Source organism: Mustela erminea, chromosome 3, assembly GCF_009829155.1.
Source record: "Mustela erminea isolate mMusErm1 chromosome 3, mMusErm1.Pri, whole genome shotgun sequence".
Lineage (NCBI taxonomy): Eukaryota > Metazoa > Chordata > Mammalia > Carnivora > Mustelidae > Mustela > Mustela erminea.
The window spans coordinates 2144250-2153320 of NC_045616.1; the positions used below are offsets into that span (position 1 = coordinate 2144250).

The 9071-nt window shown below is 33.7% G+C and overlaps 1 pseudogene; it reads right to left on the reverse strand.

Moving 5' to 3' along the window:
* Positions 1 to 781: 781 nt before the first annotated feature.
* LOC116585737 lies at positions 782 to 8010 on the reverse strand (annotated as a pseudogene).
* Between the last annotated feature and the right edge of the window lie 1061 nt (positions 8011 to 9071).

Genomic DNA, 9071 nt, shown 5'->3' on the forward strand with positions numbered 1-9071 from the left:
TCTGTTAGTTTTCCATTATTTCTACTATCCAAAAAATAATTACCTAATATTCTCTAAATAAAGTTTATATTTAAGGTTATATTCACAATCAAATCAACACCCATAATTAAGAATACTGCCTTGGTCATCAGATGTTTTTAATAATGTTTATTGATTGAATTATTTTGAGGTGTTATGATATACATTTATAATAGCCCATGTACAAGAAGGCGTAGCATTGCTCCATTTAACAAAAACAATTTTTGGTTTATGGTTAATATTAAGGTATAAATTATTAAAAAATTGATTAAAATATTATATGGAATTAAACCAAGCCATTTTCTAATTATGAATATCTTGTGGACAGAAAGTTTGACTTATATCTATCATTGTGGCTTTGCATGAAAACATTCTTAAACGTAGAAGTTATACAATAACTATTTTCATAGAATTCAGTCCCAAATGTCCATACTAAGTAATATCAATTTTTAAATAAATTTTCAATATTTACCATTTGCAAATGAGCATAACAAAAAGCATGGAGTATGGGGAGTTAGAGAGAAGGGGGTTGGGGTAAATTGGAAGGGGAGATGAATCATGAGAGACTATGGACTCTAAAAAACAATCTGAGGGGTTTGAAGTGGCGGAGGGATGGGAGGTCGGGGTACCAGGTAGTGGGTATTATAGAGGGCACGTATTTCATGGAGCACTGGGTGTGGGGAAAAATAATGATACTGTTATGCTGAAAATAAATAAATGAAAAAAAAGAATCCATTCTAAAGTGATTATTTTAGAGTATCTCTCAAATCCTTTGCAAGTTTCCTGTCAAATTCAGTCTCCTTCTTTCTAGAACTTTTCTGAAAGCTGTCTTTACATCTTTGTTTCTCAGAGTGTATATGAGAAGATTTACCAGTGGAGTGACAACACAATAGAACACTGAGATCACTTTACCAATGGTGAAGTTGTGTTTGTCTGGAAGGTGAACATAGGGAAAGATAATGGTGACATAATAAATGGTGACCACAGTGAGGTGGGAGGCACAGGTAGAGAAGGTTTTCTTCCGAGACTTTTGGCAAGAAAACCTGATTATTGTAACCACAATGTATCCATAGGAAGACATAGTGAGAAGGAAAGAACTTAGAATCATGACAGAGGTGCATGTGTAGCCTAAAGTCTCCACCAAAAATGTATCTGAGCAGGAGAGTTTAAAAATGGGGTCTGATGATGGACATCTAGGTTCTTTCCATAGTTTGGCTATTGTGGACATTGCTGCTATAAACATTCGGGTGCACAAGCCCCTTTGGATCACTACGTTTGTATCTTTAGGGTAAATACCCAGTAGTGCAATTGCTGGGTCATAGGGCAGTTCTATTTTTAACATTTTGAGGAACCTCCATGCTGTTTTCCAGAGTGGCTGCACCAGCTTGCATTCCCACCAACAGTGTAGGAGGGTTCCCCTTTCTCTGCATCCTCGCCAGCATCTGTCATTTCCTGACTTGTTAATTTTAGCCATTCTGACTGGTGTGAGGTGATATCTCATTGTGGTTTTGATTTGTATTTCCCTCATGCCGAGTGATATGGAGCACTTTTTCATGTGTCTGTTGGCCATCTGGATGTCTTCTTTGCAGAAATGTCTGTTCATGTGCTCTGCCCATTTCTTGATTGGATTATTTGTTCTTTGGGTGTTGAGTTTGCTAAGTTCTTTATAGATTTTGGACACTAGTCCTTTATCTGATATGTCATTTGCAAATATCTTCTCCCATTCTGTCAGTTGTCTTTTGATTTTCTTAACTGTTTCCTTTGCTGTGCAAAAGCTTATACACAATGGAATACTATGCAGCCATCAAAAGAAATGAAATCTTGCCATTTGCGACAACATGGATGGAACTAGAGTGTATCATGCTTAGCGAAATAAGTCAAGCAGAGAAAGACAACTATCATATGATCTCCCTGATATGAGGAAGTGGTGATGCAACATGGGGGCTTAAGTGGGTTGGAGAAGAATCAATGAAACAAGATGGGATTGGGAGGGAGACAAACCATAAGTGACTCTTAATCTTACAAAACAGACTGAGGGTTGCTGGGGGGAGGGGGTTGGGAGAAGGGGGGGTGGTGTTATGGACATTGGGGAGGGTATGTACTTTGGTGAGTGCTGTGAAGTGTGTAAACCTGGCAATTCACAGACCTGTACCCCTGGGGATAAAAATACATGTTTATAAAAAAATAAAATATTAATAAAAATAAAAGAAAAAAAAGATATGTTTTCAGTGGAATCTTAAAAGTAAAAAAAAAAAAAATGGGGTCTGAGTCGCAAAAGAAATGGTTGATTTTCTGGGGACCACAAAAGTTTAGATGGGAGATGAGTATGTTTGGTGGGAGAGGGGCAATGAAGCCCCCAATCCAAGATCCAGCTGAAAACTACAGGCACATCTGAAGGAAGGCTTATGATAAGTGAATACCTTAAAGGGCTGCAGATGGCCAGGTACCTGTCATACGCCATCACAGCCAGCAGGATGCACTCTGTAGCTCCCACGGAGAAGAAGAAGAAGTGCTGGGTTAAACAACCAGAAACAGAGATGGTGACAATCTGTGAAAGGCAGGTTGCCAGCAATCTTGGCACTGTAGTTGTGATATATCATATCTCCAGGAATGACAAATTTCCTAAGAAAATGTACATGGGTGTTTCAAGTGTGATGTCCATGAGTACAATGAAAATTATGAGAGTTTTTCCCATGAGGGAGAGCAGATACACTGTGAAAAATATCACAAACAATGTGAGCCTCAGACAGAAAACACCAGAAAACCCAAGAAAAATGAACTGTGTCACTGTTGTTGGTTTGTTACATCAATGTCTCATCATCTCTGATCTGGAATAAACAACAAAGCCCAAAATATGGCAGATGAACAAGAATGGAATAATTTTGTATTCATTTATTTCATGATAATAGACTCCTAATAATAATAAACGTTAATGGCTGGCAATAGCATAGTTTGTATCTTTATAAACATTTTCCATGGATTAGCTCACTTGATTTACAAAATCAATCAAATGTCCAAAATAAATCATGTAATAATCCACTTCTCAAGGAAAGAAACTAAGTTGGGAAAGTGTTTTCTCACAGCTATATCACTTTAAGTGGTGGGGCAGATTCTTCTCAGGTAGTTTGTTTTAAAGGACCATAATTCAAGCTAATATTTAAATGTGGCTATTGACAGAACATGGCATTGTTCCATCACTGAGTATTGTCCATTAGAATATTGTGAAGAAAGATCAACAACATGCAGATCAGGGTATAGGAGGTAAGAATGGGCTCTTATAATGGAGTTCCTAAGCATACCTGTTGTCTTATCAAGACAAATTTTTGCCTGAAATATTAACTTTATTATGCATATTATACACCATCAGTTATGGTTTGTTTGGAGATGGGGACATGAGTAAATCTTATGTCTAGAAAATGGACAAGAAGATTCAACATTATATGGAGATACTTTTGTCATAACTATTCAGTTAACTTTCTTGACTTTGGCTTTTTGAGTTTTTGTTGTTGTTGTTGTTTAGACCCATTAAATTCACTGATTTTCCTACATTAGTAGGCAAGAGTGAAGAAAATAACTTTAAACTCATAAGTCCATTCATCCTTCATGATGAAGTTTGTTTCCATAGCATCACTAATGTGACAGAGCACTTAATATAAGAGAAAATCATCTACCAACTTTAAATGTTCAATACCGTATTTATAATTATAAATACGTTAAGTGGTTCTCCAAAACAATTGGCTTAGAATTTATAATTTAAGAAAACAATTGAAGGAAATAACTGGGACTGATTTTTTAAAAAAATTTTTCCTGAGTTTGATTTCTTTATTTTCATAAGAAAAAAGGTAACATTTATGTAACACATATGAGACTAAGAATACAAAATATCTTTTACTGTTATTATAAAAGAACTATTGCATGGGCAATTTTCTCTTAGTATTAACATAAGAAAAGCAGGTATTTGGAAAGTTTATTATTACAGCTATGACAAAAGAATCATTCCAAAGATGAATTTTCTTTTCTCTTTCTAATAGATATCATGGTTATTTAATTCTGTCTATTTTTAATAACAGGGTTACACATGGGATGCCTGTGTGACTCAGTTATTTGGGCATTTGCTTTTGGCTTAGATCACAGCCTTGGGGTCCTGGGATCAAGCCCTGTGTTGGGCTCCCTGTTCAGTGGAGAGTCTGCTTCTCCATCTCTCTCTGCCTCTCTCTTCTAATCTTGTGCACACACTCTCTCAAATAAATATTTTTTTAAAGAAAACTTACTTATTTATTTGACAGATAGAGATCACAAGCAGACAGAGAGGCAGGCAAAGAGGGGGAGGACAGGCTCCCCAAGGAGAAGAGAGCCTGACATGGGGCTTGATCCCAGGACCCTGAGACCATGGCCTGAGCTGAAGACAGAGGCTTCAACCCACTGAGCAACACAGGCAACACTCAAATAAATATATTTTTTTAATCTCTAAAAAAAAGCATTACACAACTATATATTACCATAGGGCAAAACTGGATGGAAAAAAATTGAAATAATTTCACACTTTTATAAAAATAATATAGTATTTAAATATGAAGAAAACATATATATTTAAAATTTATTATTTTATATACTTATTTCATGTTCTATATATCTATACATTTATATATACTTATATATTTACAGTATTTATATATTTTAAAAATTATATGTTGTAAAATTCATTAAAATTTAAAATTTAATTTATATATTTTTAAAATTTACCTATTTTTTAAATTTCTAAACGCTGCCTACCCTGCATGCCAAGTAAAAGTCTGAGAAAGAATATTCCCCCAGATGACATAAATATCCAAAATTATAAAAGTAATATTAAGTACCTTGATACCTTCTAAGCAAATATAAAACATTGAAGACTATATTCCCCAGGTGTACTAACAGACCTTATTCTGTTTTTTTATTTTCCAGGAGAGGGCTTTTATTAATTACATGCTCTTTAAATGTTTCTTTTCAGAAAGCTATGTATTTGAACACTCTATATGTAATTTGCCTATAAAGGAAACAAGCTAAGTAATCTCCTTTCTGTTATTTTATTTGATATTTTATACCATCTATTCTATAAATAAACACCAAATCCCTGTGTGTGTGTATGCATATTTTCCTCAATTTTCCTATACCCAGTTGACAAGATTCAGAAAAAAAACATGGCTGGAAATCACCCTTGTCAGAAGTACTAGAATTTTATTAGCACTGAGGTTTAGAAATTTGCCTTTACCTTGGGGAATCCATGTAGATTCCCTGAGGACTCTCTTTCAGAGAAGGTCAGAGTGCTCATCTCCTGGGTCTAAAGTAAGAACAAAACAACTATGAGAAATATTGGAAAGGTCTTTATAGAAACTGAAGGATAGCTTCATAAGTTGATTCATTAGCTGCTACTGCCCATGGTATTCACCATTCACTTGTGAGTATAGAATTGTATACTTCAATATTTCAGCCACAATAGACATGACCAGAAAAGACTATGCCCTAGATATCAAAGACATAATAGATCAGTATAAAAAATCTTATTTTAAAATAAAAGAGTACAAAACAAGTAAGACAAAACAAAACACTGGCTTCGCTTCATTTTATAAGAATAACTAAGAAAACATTATCCAAGTGTGTAAAAAACTATGTTACCCACTATGTAGATTCAAAGGAAAAACCATTTCTCAAAGGCTTTGAGTAGAGAATCATAATGAATATGTGCAGAGGATATGAAAATCTGACAAACTTTCATATCTGAAGATAAGAATATGATAACCTAAAAATTAAACAAAATGAATCTGGATGATATCGACACGTGTCATACTAAGGAAATTTACAGTAAGAGTTTGAGCTTGTTGAAACTATTCAAATAAAAATATATTTTGTTCACTATGTTGTTTAGTGAACATTTGTTATCCCATATATAAAATAAAAGCTCACATCTTAGGCATAAATGCCAAGTAAATCAAACATTTATTTATTTATTTAAGAATGAAACTGTAAAGGAGTGGTTATCAATGCATAAGTGTAAATAACCAAAAGATATTTGAAAATATTCAGAGCCGGTTTGTCTGCAGTGACATGGGATGTTGATAGCAGTACTGATATGGACATGAACCATGCTAATTATCTAAGGATGTCAAATAACGCACCAAGTCTTGCTCTCACTGAGAATAATTCCCCAAAAGGGAATACGAGATAATTTTTAAATAATCTTTTGATGCTATAACTGAAATATGAGAAAATACACATATCATAAGGGTAGAGTTCAATATATTATGACAAATGTATACATATGTGTAACTGCAACCACAATTAAGAATATAACGTTCTTTTCCACCCAAAAAGCTTTCTCAAGCCTCATGCACTCAATTAATTTCTCCCTTTAGAGTAAAGAAATCACTGCTCTCATTTTTGTCAATGTGACTTAGCTTTGATTTTTCCCGATTTTCATATATGCAGTTATGAAGCATATACATCTGGTGTTGGGCTTATTTCATCTATCATCATAAATTATATATTGAATTCATGTTGATGTATGTTTTTCTTTTTTAGGTCTTTTAAAAGATTTATTTATTTAATTGAGAGAGAGAGAGAGAGAGAGTAAATGGGAGGAAGAGAGAAAAGGAGAGATTCTTCAAGCAGATTCTGTTCTGAGTATAGGGTCTGACTCAGAGCTGGATCTCCCAGCCTATTCAGATCATGACCAGAGTTGAAGACAAGAGTTGGACAATCAACTGACCAAGCCAACCAGGTGCCCCTATACTTCTTTGTGTTTTCTAAACTTATTCCTATTCAATGCTGAGTTATATTCCTTTGAAAAATATACCAAAATTTAATCATCCATTTACTTGTGGTAGATATATATGTATGCATATTTGGATGTATGTATTTAAATTTTATTTATATGCATTCTTATTTTGGTTTAATAAGAATAAAACTACTAAAAAAGAATAAAACTGCTTTGAACTGTCATGTGCAAATCCTTGGAACAGATGTGTTTCTATTTATTTGAATAAATAGCAAGGAGTACAATTGCTATGTTATATGATGAGTGACTCTTTAACTTAATAAGAAATTACCACAAATTTTTCAAAGTGATTACATTTAACATACACAACAGTAGTGATGAGAGCTCTACTGCACACCTTCACCACCTCTCAGTGTTGCACCTAGGTTATTTCGGCTGTACTAATGGGTGTGTAGGGTTTGAAATTTTCTCATAACTAATAATAGCATTTTTTCATATGTTCACTGACCACTTTAATGAAATTCAAGTTAAGTGTTATGTTGTGTAGATTTGTAAATGAATTATTTTTCTTATATTATTACATTGTTGCAGTTCCATATAAAATTTATATGTTGGATATGCATATGTGTATATTTCTACTTGCTTTTCCATTTTCTTAATAATGTCTCTTAAGGAGTAAAATGCTTTTAATTTTCATGAAGTCAATATTATAATTTTTATCTTACAGAATTTATGCTTTTTGATACATGCCTTACGTCAAGTTTAGAGTACCTTGAAATTATGCTGATTTCTTCTGTTGTTCTCTTCTAGAAAATTTCTAGTTTTATATTTTACATTTAGGTCAATGATTCTGTTTTCTAGCGTATTTTCTAGTGCATGGAAACCTCATGTTTCAGGGGTTTCTTTGTCTCCTGAACCGATTTGCTATATCATTTCAAGTACATAAACTTTTAAATTTATTTTGATTCTTTTTCTGAATACTATTTGGCTATGAATTTGTGGGTCTATTTCAAATATATATGTTCTGTTTGTTTACTTTATGCAGCTTACACAGTCTTAACTGTTATAGATTTATAAATAGTTTGAAAAATCAGTTAGTAAAATCTTCCAACTTGTTTTATTTTTCAAATATAGTTTTGCCTAATCTAAACCTATAGACTCAGAAATTTTTAGAAGTAGCTTATGAAGATATGTACACCACAATTTCTGACGTTTTGAGTCATCTCAAGCATGAACATGGTGTATCTTACCATGATTTTGGCCTTCCTTAATTTCTGTTAACACTGATTTATATTTTTTTAAATATTTATTTATTTATTTGACAGAAAGGGAGACTACAAATAGGCAGAGAGGCAGGCAGAGAGATTGGGGGAATTAGGCTCCCCACCAAGCAGAAAACCTGATGTGGGGCTTGATCCTAGGACCCTGGGATCATGACCTGAGCTGAAGGCAGAGGCTTTAACTCACTGAGCCATCCAGATGCCCCAACAGTAATTTATAATTTTAGTATACAAGTCTTCCATATGCTTAGTTAACTTTCCCTGTAAATTTAATATTTTAATTGTTATTAAAATAATGTCTTCAAAATTACAGTCTATGTTCTGTTGTTCGAATGTAACAATTCAAGTATTTTTCATATCAAGCTCTTATAATATGTGTCCCAAATAAATTTATTTGTTAGTTCTGGTAGTTTTACATTTTTTATGGTTTTATATTTACATTAAGATCACTTACAAAGAGAGTTTATTCTTTCTCTCATTTCAATGTGCTTATATTTAAGTGTGTCTTTGTTTTTCATGCCTTATTATAGTTCTAGTACCTCTAATTAAATACTGAGAGTATACATTATTGTTTTACACTTAATCCTAATAGAAGGGATTCTGTTTTCCATTATTTTAAAAAGATTTTATTTTTTTATTTGATATAGAGTAGAGAGAGCACAAGTAGGCAGAGCAGCAGAGAGAAAGCGAGAAGCAAGGTCTACTCTGAGAAGAGTGCTTAATGCAGGGCTCCATAACAGGACCCTGGGAACATGATCTGAGCCCAAGGCAGCTGCCTAACCAGGGGGCACCCAGGGGCCCCTCTGTTTTCCATTATTAATTATGATGTTAGGTACATGTTTGTTGCTTTTTGTTTGTTTTTGTTTGAAACAGAAGCTCTTTATTAGGATCATGAATCACTTTCTTTATTTTAAAAAACATATTCATTTATTTGAGAGAGTGATTGAGAGGGAGAGAGAAGGATCTGGGAGAGGGCAGAGAAGGAGAAGCAAAATCCTCACAGAGCGGGGAGCATGATA